The 13271-nt window shown below is 33.7% G+C and overlaps 2 long non-coding RNA genes across 2 annotated transcripts; both read right to left on the bottom strand.

Moving 5' to 3' along the window:
• Positions 1–370: 370 nt before the first annotated feature.
• Positions 371–993, bottom strand: LOC146912625 (uncharacterized). Its single transcript, XR_015016816.1, has 2 exons — positions 868–993; positions 371–716 (listed from the first exon to the last, which is right to left on the bottom strand). It is a non-coding gene; the product is annotated as an uncharacterized LOC146912625 (long non-coding RNA).
• An 8999-nt stretch (positions 994–9992) lies between these two features.
• Positions 9993–12888, bottom strand: LOC146912624 (uncharacterized). The gene is made up of 2 exons (XR_015016805.1): positions 11642–12888; positions 9993–10635 (listed from the first exon to the last, which is right to left on the bottom strand). It is a non-coding gene; the product is annotated as an uncharacterized LOC146912624 (long non-coding RNA).
• Between the last annotated feature and the right edge of the window lie 383 nt (positions 12889–13271).

Genomic DNA, 13271 nt, shown 5'->3' with positions numbered 1-13271 from the left:
TTAAACTCAAAATTATGCATTGACATGCGTAATATGATCAATTGTATCATGTATTACGGGATAGAGGGAGTACTTTCATTTGCTCACACTTAATTTTGTACTACCAATTTGCTTTTGAGTCATTCAATTTTCAAGCATTAATCTTTAAAAGTCTTTAATTCCCATGGCAACCATATAAGTGCATTTTTAGTTTTCATGTCAATTTAAAATTCCTTTACATCTTTTCTGTAAATATACGACTCAACCTTGTTGAAACTCATATTCTCACATCCAAACGTGATAAATATTTATGTGGTTTGATTTGTCACGCTTCATACTTAACTAATAAACACCAGACATAAAATCAAAATTGAGGATCAAAATCGAAATATAACACATACAAAGGTATGTAAAGTCATTATTAAATTCTTTTAATAATTCTTGACAAAAAAAAAATTTTCTTTTAATAATTTAACATTCTCGAGGAGGAATATAATCAATATCATCATCTTGGTTTACAAGAAAATCATCAATATTATCAGCTTTTGATCCACAAAGGATACAACATGTGCATGCGTGCTTGTCTGCAAAAGTGTTACATACACAATTGCGAGCTGGAACCCTGTCTGGATACTCAATCGCGAATTGGGCATAGCAGTCGATCGTACCAGTGAGACAGGTACCATTCAAGTTCCGCAAATGTGCGGAACAATATCTGGTGTCGGGGTACCCTACGTCTAACACATTACAAGAAACAAAAATATTATAAAAATATATTGTAAGTCATTTAAATTTTTTTAAGCAAAAATTAGAGTTCAAATGTATCACAAGATCGAATTAACATTCTAACTATCAATGTAATAATAATAATAATAATAAAAATAATACCAGATTCATAAGTAAGACCAAAGAGAACAAAGAAAGACCACAACAGTAAGAGGATGCTTCCTATCTTCATGATGATATTTTCTCAAACAAGTACAAAAGATTGGATGAAACAGAGATTGTTTGAAAGATTGACAATATGTAGCATTATTTATAGTAGAATAATGTTATATTTTAAATATTTCTAAATAAAATTGGTCAAAATAAATCGGATGCAATTGTTAATTTTCCTATATCGGATGCAATTCTTAATATTCCAAATAATACAAATCAATGTCTAAATTGTTATTTTAATATTTTAAATATTTCCAAATAAAATTGGTCAAAATGAATCGGATGCTATTCTTAGTTTTTCAAATAAAATAGTTTGTCCAAAGTGAGATTCAAAAGAAATCGGATTCAATTGTTAATTTTCCAAATAAAATCCTTCAAAAAAATAATAATTTCCAAATAAAATATTTTGACCAAAGTGAGATTTTTTTTTTTACTAACCAACGTGAGAATGTAATTTTGTTATTAGGATTGATTTTTCAATCACAACATTCATTGACAAAGTCTAATTACTAAAATATTAGCATTGAGGCCTAGCTATTCTGAAATAAAAATACAAATACAATTATTCAATCACTAAAATATTTTTTCTTTTTAAATATTTTCCAATGAAACTGGTCAAAATGAATCGGATGCATTTCTTAATTTTCCAAATAAAATAGTTTGTCTAAAGTGAGATTCAAAAGAAATCAGATTCAATTATTAATTTTCCAAATAAAATATTTTGACCATATTGAGAATGTTATTTTTTTTTTTTATTCGGATTGATTTTTCAATCACAACATTCTTCAAAAGATGCAGAAATGTTTGTATTTTATATGAATGGGATGAGTTCAAGAAACTTGATTACCAAAATTTGTTTTTGATGGAAGGAATGTCGTGGATTGTGATATGCTACCTGTGATTGGTTTCATTGTTTATTCAATTGGTAAGCAACTTGATCATTGGTTTAATGATATGGCTTGAAACATTATTTCATTCTTTTTCAAGGCAAAAATATTGAGGCTCAAAGGTTGATTCAATTTTATTAATGTTTTTTTATTTTTATCATAATTTTACCTGATATTTTGTAGTTTTCCATAATAGTTGTTATAATTGAGTGTAAAATATAGGAAAATTGAGGCACTATGTGTTTCTTTGTAGACTCATGTCAACTTATCTAAACGCTATTGAGTATTCACTTAACATGCTACTATCACATATTTGTGAATGTTTAGGAATTTACTAAATGAAAAGAAAGTTGAACTACACTAAATTTGTTCTTGATGGTTTCTCTTCTGACCTCTATTTACTCAAAAAGCTTATAAAACAATGTTTGAAAGATATCTACCGAAGGGCTTATAAACACACCGAAAAAAAAAGTCATTTGGGAGTTACAAATCGAACTACTTTGGGATGTCAAAAGATCAAAATTCCTTGTACCTCAACAGATAACTAAGATTCTAAACTCAAGTTTGTAGTCTGAACCATAAACTTCAAATTTGCAACATTCAAAAAGTATGTCATAAGCTTCAAGTATTGTTACGCTTTTTTTTTTTCGGTCAAGTTTTACTTACCTCCTAGTTGAACTCCGGATTACTAAGGACCGGAAAACATTATATTCTTATATTACATGGATACACTTAGTCTGATGCAATCACACAAAGCAGAAGAACATGAGAACTAAAGTATGAAACAACAATAGAGTAGTAAACATTAGTCTGCTAAGTTGTCCAATAATAGAGTAGTAAACAATACTTGTAGACTAATGTCAATTTATAAACTGTGAATTAATCCAATTATTGAAATGTAACATAGAAATGTAACATACACTGTATGACAATACAAATTTTAATGTTATAAAATGCAATAGTAAAGAGTCATGTTTCAGTTAAACAAAGATGTATAGATCTTGTATGAAAATTGCATTAATATAGCTGCTTGAACAGTTTTTCAATGCAGATGTTCTCTAATGCTGAAAAATAGGAACAACAATTTTTGGGTGTCATTAAATTTGTAGAACAAGGCGTTGCAGATGCCCTAAAACAGGGTAGAACTCTCCCTCCCTCATTATGCTTTCATTTTTTTGTTGCCTATGAGATGAAAAACAAAACGTAAGCACATGGAAGCTTGACTTGCGTAATGATTGTGTGAGACAAAGAAATAAAAATAAAAACCTTCATCCCTTTCTTTATGCTGAACTCATATCCACCCTCTCTTTTCCCTTCATGTTTGCCGTGAATTCGAAAGGAGTCGCACCAATACCATGTGGAGCAAATCAATGGCAACCAAAACCAAACCAATAGGGAACACAATAATAATCACGACCAAAATAAGCAGCAATATGAAGGAGAAAGAGGAATAAAAAACACCAATATTTGTTTATCCAATTCGGTCCAATAATGACCTACTCTAGAGGAGAGAGCAACTCTTTCCGTTTCATTAATCAAGAGAGTAACTTTACGACAAAAGGAATTACAAGAATCAGTCTTCAAACCTAATTCTACCTTTTCTCGAATCTCATCATGTGACCAAGAGACTCTATGATGTGAATCCAATGATGATTCTCCTAACCCTAGAGCTCTTACCAAGATAAAGCTTAAGAATTCTCTCTAAACCCTAGTTTTAGTGTTAGCTGCAAAACCCTTGCTTTTCACTCTTTCGAAAAACATAAAAACAGATTTTTATATATACTGTTGTCCCGCTAAGCCTAGGCGCTGCACCTGGGCACAAAATTCCACGCCTGAGCGCAAACTGGCAGAAGCAAATCTAGTGTTATACGTCTAGCGCAAAAATACCACGCCAGGTACAAAATGGCAGCCGTGAACACTAAAAAACATTCTTTGATTATTTTATGCTAATTTTCAAGTCAATCATCACAAATCTCCACCTTGACTTAAAATCAGTAGTATTGTCTATTTATCCATCAGCCACCTGCTTGACCTTGCATCCATCTACAATTTGTAGTCCCATAAGATTTGACCTTTACCTCTTCAAACCTTGAAACATCTTCCGCCTAAAGATCCTTGCACCCAACTACCCTAGGCTTTTTAGGTAGTTCCAAAGTTCCATGGAAGTTGTATTTAATACAATCGTAATGATAGGATAAAGAGATGACATTGTTGGAGAATAAGAAATCGAACTTTATGCTACGGTATATCAAACAAGTCGCAGGCTTCCTATTCTAATATATATTTCAAAACCTATCAGTCCATATTTTGATTAATTCACAGTTTTATAAATTGTCACGATCATATTTTTATAAATTCACAGTTTTATATCTTCTACCATCCCATTTTCAATAATATCTTTTGTTTGGGTCGGATAATTTTCAAACAAAGAGTTTCTTGATTGGATTTTCAGTGGCTGTATTGGCTATTGGCAGACTCGCGGATGATGTATCCTCACATAAGGTACTATGCAATTTTTTGTTAATTTAAATTTTTGTGTCTAGTATGACATGAGCTATCTTTGGTTTAATTTCATTAACATTGAAAACTTTATACATACATACATACATATATAATTTTCAATGTTTATGAATTGAAACCAAAGATAGCTCATTTCATAATAGACACAAAAATTCAAATTAACAAAAAATGCATAGTACCTTATGTGACGATACATCATTTGCGAGCCTGCCAATAGCCAATACAGCCACTGAAAATCCAATCAAGAAACTCTTTGTTTGAAAATTATTCGACCCAAACAAAAGATATTATTGAAAATGGGATGGTAGAAGATATAAATTCATTAGCCTTGTATTCATCATATGTTCCTTGCATCATTTTGATATGATAGTGCCAATTTATAAAACTCTGAACTAATCTAAGTGCTGAATGATATATTGAATCATCAAGTTCGATTTTTCATTCTCAACAATGTCATCTCTATTATTTCATCCTATCTTTACGACTGTATTAATTACATCTTTCATGCGCTCCAGAAGGGATTGAATGAGACTAAAATCCCACCTGAAATTCAAATAAAAAGTGAATTATCACCAAAAATTGTAGAAAAGAAAAATCACAGGATTAGGTGTAAGACAAGAATGAATAATTGAAAGACACCAGCTTAAGTATTAATTCTCCCATTATGAAAAGATAATATAAAATGATTTTGCCAATCCTTTTGGATTCAAATCAACCTCTGGATTGCCTTTGTGAAGAGTTCAAGTTCTTCAACAAGCCATATATCGTGATTTTGATTTACAGTTACAATTGCAAATGAATAGCTATAGGAGAAACAAAAGTCAAGTATAGTAAAAACTCTAGTTATGCATTTTCTTGTATCAAAACATGATAAAATTTCACAACCCACAAATATTTAACACAACCACGTATTTTTTTTTAAAACTAAATTACTTGAAATCAAAATTTTCTTTATGATCCAATACCAGCAAACATGGATCTATAACATCAGTAAGAGGAAATAATAAAATCTCAAACATCCAAAATGTGTCTCACGACCAATATTCAAAAAGAGGGAATGATTGATTTATTTGAGCTCTAAAGAATCATCAAACCTCTAACTACTTCACATCACATGCCATCGTTCCTCTTCTTCTTTGATTCAGTCTCATGCCGTCATTTATCAAACTCAGCCTCATGCTGTCGTAAACTGTTGTTTTTTGAGTGATGATTGTACTCTTTAATTAATTTTATGTACCGTTTATTTTAGTCATATATAATACAAATTGTTAATTAATTCATAACACTTTTGATCATGTTGTTATGTCCTGCAATCTAAACAAATTTGTTGATTACCATAAGAAAAAAAAACTAATTTGTTGATTAATTCTTATTTTTTAAATTTATGTATGGGCGACTTGTGTTGGGACAAACTCGGTCTTGTCTTTGTATTGTCCTGTTTTTGTTTGACGGATTTGGGTCTAAAATTTGATTTGGTCTAACATGAGGACTTGACATAGGTTTCATACAACCCGACCTAACCCATCCTTTATACACTCCTAACCCCAAGCAAAAATCTCAAATCGTTTGGTTTTTCGAATGAATGTTAGATTTAGATTGCACAATCTCACACATTAATGTTGTTATGTATTGATCCCTCTTGTATTTTACATGATGAGATTCTTGCACTTTATCATGGTCTTGATTTGTGCTGGTCAACTAGTTATCGGTGAGTTATTTGCTATTCAGATTCCTTGCATGTGATTCAGTTGGTTCAAGATCCACTTAATATGTTTCACAGATTTGGTAACTTGATTAGCTTAATTAAGAAGCTCTTGAGTCAAGATTTTATTGTTGATTTGTGTCATACTCTTCGGGAAGGCAACTCTGCTGCTGATTGTTTGGCTAAGTTAGGTGCTAAAGTTCTGAGAAATTAGTGCTTTTAGATACAGCTCCTCCGAATTTATCCTACATGTTGCTTGTTGATGCGCTGGACATCTCTTTTGTTAGGCATTAAGTTTTCTTTTTAGTTTTTTCTTTTCTTTTTCTCTTTTCGGTTTGTAAACAAAAAAAAATCTCACGCATTAATGTAGTTGACATTTCGTTGGATTGAAATATAATGGTGCATAAATAACAAGCAATCTACACCTTCAGTTTTTACTCCCTAATTGCATAAATGCAGATCTTATTCCCTGATTGCATATATGGTGCATAAACAAGCAATCTCGACCATAAGATTTCAATGCCTAATTGGGCATACATTAGATTTTAATGCCTAATTGGGCATAAATGCAGATCTTATGATAAATTTTTGGGTTAATATATGTTTACCTCTGTAATATTAGCGATTTCCGGTTTATCCCTGTAAAAAAATTGTTTAGATTCCAACTATGTAATTTGAAGATTTTTGGTTTTGGATCTTCATGAATTTTTACCGTACAAAATCGATGATATGGTAGGGGGTAAACCGAAATTCTCTCAAATTACAAGGGGCAAAAGTACCTTAAATTTTGTAATTTGATGCCATGCAGGTCCAAAATCAAAAAATCTTCAAATTACAGGGTTAGAATCCAAACAATTTTTTTACAGGAGGTAAACCGGAAATCGCTAATATTACAGGGGGTAAACATATATTAACCCTAAAATTTTAAAGAATCTATTGAAATTAAAATACGAAGAATTCAGACATGCAAAGTTAATTTCGAAAATTAATATTAAATTGGTTTATTTATGTTTTTAAGAACGAAAACCAGATTTTTCAAAAAAAAAAAAAGAACGAAAACATATAATTTATTCAAATTACATTTGTTCGTCCATGTGAGCTTAGCTCAGTTGGTAAGGACAATGCATAATATATGCAATGTCCGGTGTTCGAATCCCGGACACCATTAAAAAAAAATCAGCAATTTGATTCGCAGAAGTGACAGGTAGGAGGTGAAACAGCCGAGCTTGGAGTTTCTCACGAACGATGTGACAATCAATGTCGATGTGTTTCGTCCGTTCATGAAAATTGGGGTTGGATGCAATATGACGCCCTGATTGACTATCACAATAAAGGAGAGCAGAAGATATGAAAGGGACAGACAAGTCACGCAAGAGGTAGGTGAGCCACTGAAGTTCACAAGTGGTGGCTGCTAATGCTCTATATTCTGCCTCCAAAGAAGACTTAGAAATAGTAGCTTGCTTCTTTGAACGCCAAACAATAAGAGACTGCCCAAGGAAAACACAGATATCAGTAACTGATTTCCTGGTAGAGGGGCATGTAGCCTAATCCGAATCACTAAAGGCTTGAAGCTGCAAAGGAGTAGATGCTGGAAAAAATAGTCCTTGTCCCGGAGAACCTTTGATATAGCGTAAAACACGAATTGCAGCTTGAAAGTGTAGAACAGAAGGAGCAGACATAAATTGGCTCAAAAACTGCACTGCATAATAGATATCAGGGCGAGTCATGGTCAAGTATATGAGCGACCCACCAAACGGCGATATACTGAGGGATCCTCAAATGGCATTGAGGTATCAGCAGGTGTATTTTGAAGCTTAGTGATGGGAGTTGAACAAGGTTTAGATCCCAATAGACCTGCGTCAGTGAGGATATCAATGGCGTATTTACGTTGACATAGAGAAATACCTTTGTGGGATCTGGCCACTTCAAGACCAAGAAAATACTTGAGGGAACCTAAGTCCTTGATTTTAAATTGTGCATCCAAAAGCTGTTTGATCTTGTGAATATGAGAAAGGCTTGTTTCCGTGAGAATCATGTCGTCAACATAAACAAGGAGAGCTGTAAAACAAGTGCCAGACCTCTGAATGAATAAAGAGTGATCAGCCTGAGACTGAATAAATCCAAGAGAAACTAAGAAGGATGAGAGCTTGGAAAACCATTGACGACTGGCCTGCTTGAGACCGTATAGAGATTTAGTAACTTTGCACACCTGATTCGGTTTGGGAGAAGAGAAACCCGGGGGAAGTTCCATATATACTTCTTCATCAAGATCACATGAAGAAAAGTGTTATTGACGTCAAGTTGTTGAAGGTGCCAATGTTGAGAGGCAGCCAAAGCAAGAATTAACCGGACAGTGGCGAGTTTAGCCACGGGACTGATGGTATCAAAATAATCGACACCCTCTTGTTGGGTGTATCCCTTGGCAACGAGCCGAGCTTTGTAACGCTCTATGGAACCATCAGCTTTGTACTTAATTTTGTAGACCCAACGACATCCAATAGGAACTTTTCTAGAGGGCAAATCAGTCAAAAACCAAGTTTTATTGTCGACAAGTGCCTTCAACTCAGAATTCATAGCATTGATCCAATCTTGAGATTGACCAGCTTGTTTGTAAGATTTAGGCTCAGTATGGGTGACAATGGACATGGCAAAATGTTTATGAGAATCAGATAAAAGTCATAGGATAAAAAAGAAGAAATGGAATAAGGAGTAGACTTACCAATATGAGAAACAGTGTGCTGCTGAGTGGATTCAGTGAGATTGTAATGGAAGTCTTTTAGATAAGCAAGGGTCTTAATGACCCTTTGGGACTCACGCAAAGATGGTAAAGTGGAAACATGAACCTTTGGGGATGGATGAGGGGGATCAATGTGATGAGATGAAGATGATGCATGAGATGGATGTGTGGAAGATGCTATGTGTTGTAAAGGATCGTCAAAAAGAAAATTAAAATCGGTAGAAATAGACTCTGTTGCAGATGCAAGAAGTGGACGAGCCTAATACAGAATGATTATGAAACTGGAAGGGAAAAATATTTGATGTGTGAAATCCGCAAGTGCACAGTTTTATCAAAGTAGTAAAAATATCGTTCCACAGGGAGTTATTATAATTATTGATTTTCTTTTCAATTGTGATTAGCTGAAAAGTTTAGGTTTAGAAGTTTAGCAAATTTGGTGTTTATAAAATAATAAAAAGCGCATCGGGATTATTGGTGGGAGTTATTGTAATTATTGATTTTCTTTTCAATTGTGATTAGCTGAAAAGTTTAGGTTTAGAAGTTTAGAAAATTTGGTGTTTATAAAATAATAAAAAGCGCATCGGGATTATTGGTTCATCATAATGACAAATCACTTACAATCCAAACCTACATTTTCCTCTTAAATTAAATCCGTTTCTAAAGACAAGTTTCTCTAATGTATTTCATGGTTCCTTTCAGAATCCATGAATGTGTTTCAATAACAATCACGCCTATTCTCATGGTTGATTGTTATTGAAACCCTTTAAGAGCGAAACTTGTTGCCTTAATACTTCACAAAACTATTCCCTTGGGGTGTTCCCATCAAGTTTTGTGTCGTCTTGTCTAATTTCATTTGTTCCAATATCAAACTACATCTTTCGATCCTTCGTTTGATATTTGAGATGATGAAATAACAACTATTAAACTTCACCTTTCGGTCCTTCGTTTAATACTTGTTACTGAGTTTGAAAACGATGAAATTAGATTAGAAAATAGATTTAAATAAGATTAGGGTTCTAAGCTTGGTTTGATAGGGATTAGGTCATTAGACTCATCCAACAATCTCAAGACAAAGAAATCTACTCACACATGGTCATCGTTGACAAAGAGAATAAAGTGATGGAGTAGAAAGACATGAAGGTAAAAGGCTGAAAGTAAAAGTGCAGAATTATAAAGAACAAGAAAATAAAGGACAAGAAAATAAAGAATTTTGATTCAATAGAAATAATTGTCACAAAGAATTCCCAAGATTCAAAAATGATTTACAAGTCTGATGGCTCCTCAATTTATAGCAAGAGGAACAACATAAATTTACACTAAATCGAAACATAAATTTGCACTAAATCGACACATAAATATGCACCAAATTAGAACATAAAATAACCCTAAATCTGCCCATAAATCTGCACTAAATCAGCACTAAATCAGCACCAAATCATATGCACCAGATCAACACATAAATATGACAGAATTTCCCTCTTTTTAGCTTTCTTCTCAAACAAGCTTTAATCATGCATATTAATCTATTCTTTTGCTCAAAGACTTGATCATCCATCATTTGTGATCCTGAAAATAAAACGAACAAATTTGCAGTAAAATAGTTCTAAAAAGAAACTTAAACAAACAAACAAACAAACAAACAGAATTCTATTAAAATAAACACTTAAAAACCATCTAAATTACGACTTATCAATATTTTCATAAAAAAAAACATTGCGAGAGATGGATATGTGAACAGTTATGTACCCTTTGGTGCCAGGTTTGAAACAGAGAAGCAGAGACAACAAAAAACTTTTAAATCCATAAGGGTGGGTGGTTTGTGATGAAGAACTTCAAAGGAAGATTTATGACGCAACACAGAGGTAGGCAATCTGTTGATCAGGTGAAAAACATGTTTAACAGCATAACACCAATAGATATTGGGAATACTAGAATGAAATAAAAGACTACGAGTAACATTCATAATATGTTTGTGTTTGCGCTCAACAATGGAGTTTTGTTGAGGTGTCTCAACACAAGATGTTTGATGCACAATGCCAAGAGGTTCATAAAAGGAGGGACAATGAAACTCTGCCCCGTTATCAGACCTAATGGTTTTAACAGTAATATGAAATTGAGTGTGAATGAGACTTAAGAAATTCATTAACAATTGCCTTGCTTTTGACTTGTTTCATGAGATAAACCCATGTGTGTCTAAAATGATCGTCAACAATAGTTAGAAAATTGGAATAACCATGAATTGAAGTCACAGCAAGTGGACCCCAAATGTCAACATGGATTAAATCAAAAGAATTAATAGAACAAGATGAACTATGATGAAAAGGCAATTTTTGTTCCTTAGCAAAATGACAATATTCACAAACACCTTTATTCTGAGTTTGAACATAAGGAAAAACTGAAGATACATGGTGAAGGACTTTAAAAGAAGGGTGTCCTAATCGAAAATGCCACAAATCAAAAAAAGAATCGTTATGAACAATGGAAGTATGAACAGATCCCACTACTTTAGCAAGACTTGCAGTATGTGAAAACATTTACAATCCATGAAGCAACTCAACACGCCCAATCGTCCTCAAAGTGGTTAAGTCCTGAATCAGACATGAATTGTGAATTTGCAATTCCGATTTTGTACTAATTGAGAAACATAAATGATGTTACATATAAACTAAGGAACATGCAGAACATTATGCAATTGAAAATCAGTGGAAAAGTGAACCGAACCAGCTAGTTTTGCTATCACAGTGGTACCATTGGGGATTTTTACACTAATAGGGCTAATGCTATGAGAATTATGTAACAAGAATGAGAAAGGTGCCACATGATCAGTGGCTCCAGAATCCAAAATCCAAGAAGTGGATTTGGAAAGAAAAGAGTTACCTGAAGCATCCAAAATGGATGAGTTTTGTTGTTGAGTGGAAGACTCGCCAACAAAAGTTGAAGTGGTAAATTGATTCACTTGACGCTCTTTGGCATGGAAGTTGTTGGATTTGCTCTGAACTGAGTTGGCGAGGAACCTGACTTGGTGAAAGTTGATTTGCTGCTGGAAAAGTATCCTTATCAGATGCAGTGATGTCAACAAAATTAAGACTAGCTGTGTTAACCGAACTAGTGTGCTTAGGCTGATACCCCGGTGGAAAATCGTGCTTGAGATAGCATTGATCAACTGTGTGATTATATCTGTTACAGTGAGTGCATTGTCGAGAGGAACCTCGACCTCGACCTCCATTGAAACGACCCCCATAACCACGTCCACCATTAGAATTTTTGTTATAGTTTGGATGAAATGAAGGGGGTGCAACAGAACTATGAAGTACCTTGGAGTCTCAAAGAAGAGAAGAACCATTGATCTTGTCTTCTTGTTGTAAAATTAGGGAATACACCTTATTGATGCTGAGAAGAGGCTCCATGAGTAAAATTTGAGACTTAGCTGAATATTAGACATCATTCAAACCCTTAAGAAAACAGATTACATATTCAGAAGCAAGATGATATTTAACACTCTTGATAGATCCACAATTGCACCTCACAACACAAGAACAATCCCTAATTGGGCGTAAAGCTTCTTGGTCATCCCAAAGAATCTTCAAATCGGTGTAAAAATCAGAGATAGATCGTTCACCCTGCTTAATTGAGTGAACATTGCGAAGAAGATCGGAAAGACGAAAATGGTTACCTTTGGTGAATCGGTATGTAACTCATCCCAAATAACCTTTGCATTGTCAATGTAAACCACACTTGAAGAAATCTGAGGATCTAGGGTTCGATTGATGCAAGAAACAACCATGGAATTGCAGAGCTCCCACGATTCGAAAAATCTATCATCTTCAGATGGCATGGGCAATTTGCAATTAATGAACTTCAATTTGTTCTTCGATAGCAAAGCACGTTTCATCGCTTTGCTCCAAGTGCTGTAATTCGCAGAACCGGTGTGTTGCGGCGAAACGAGCACGGTACCGGGGTTTTCACCAGGACGGAGATAGTATGGTGTATAAGAATCTTGACATGGAGATTTCAGAGTTCGTGAAGAACTCACAGAAGAATCGAAATCAGAATCGGAATCAGCCATGAAAATGGATCGAAGAATCAGAAACAGAGAGAATCAAGAACAAGAAGTTTCAGAGTAGCGCAGAAGAAACAAAAGAGCGAAATCACATAGCGAATTGAGAAAATTGAATAATGATGTTATTAATCTGGAAAATGTGTGCATAAGGGTATATACAGAGATATACAAATTGTTCTCCTAACTGGAGTAAGGTAGCTAATTATACAATTAAATAACTAACACCTAATTTGTGAAAGCTAAGTAACATATCCCAATATACAGTTATAAGTAACATATCCCAATAAACAGTTATAACAAACTAATTGTTAAAGACCGTTACGACATCTTTGAGATAACCAATTAGTTACAATAGTTAGATAACCAATTACTTGTTACGCAAGCAATTGTTTATTCTTTTGGTTGTTATACTTTAACATCCCTTCAAGCTGACATATATGTTGAGCA

Source organism: Medicago sativa, chromosome 6, assembly GCF_051527215.1.
Source record: "Medicago sativa cultivar Bolivia chromosome 6, Bolivia_mono, whole genome shotgun sequence".
NCBI lineage: Eukaryota > Viridiplantae > Streptophyta > Magnoliopsida > Fabales > Fabaceae > Medicago > Medicago sativa.
The sequence above is the reverse complement of the archived record's forward strand: the minus strand, read 5'-3'. Positions and strand labels throughout refer to the sequence as shown.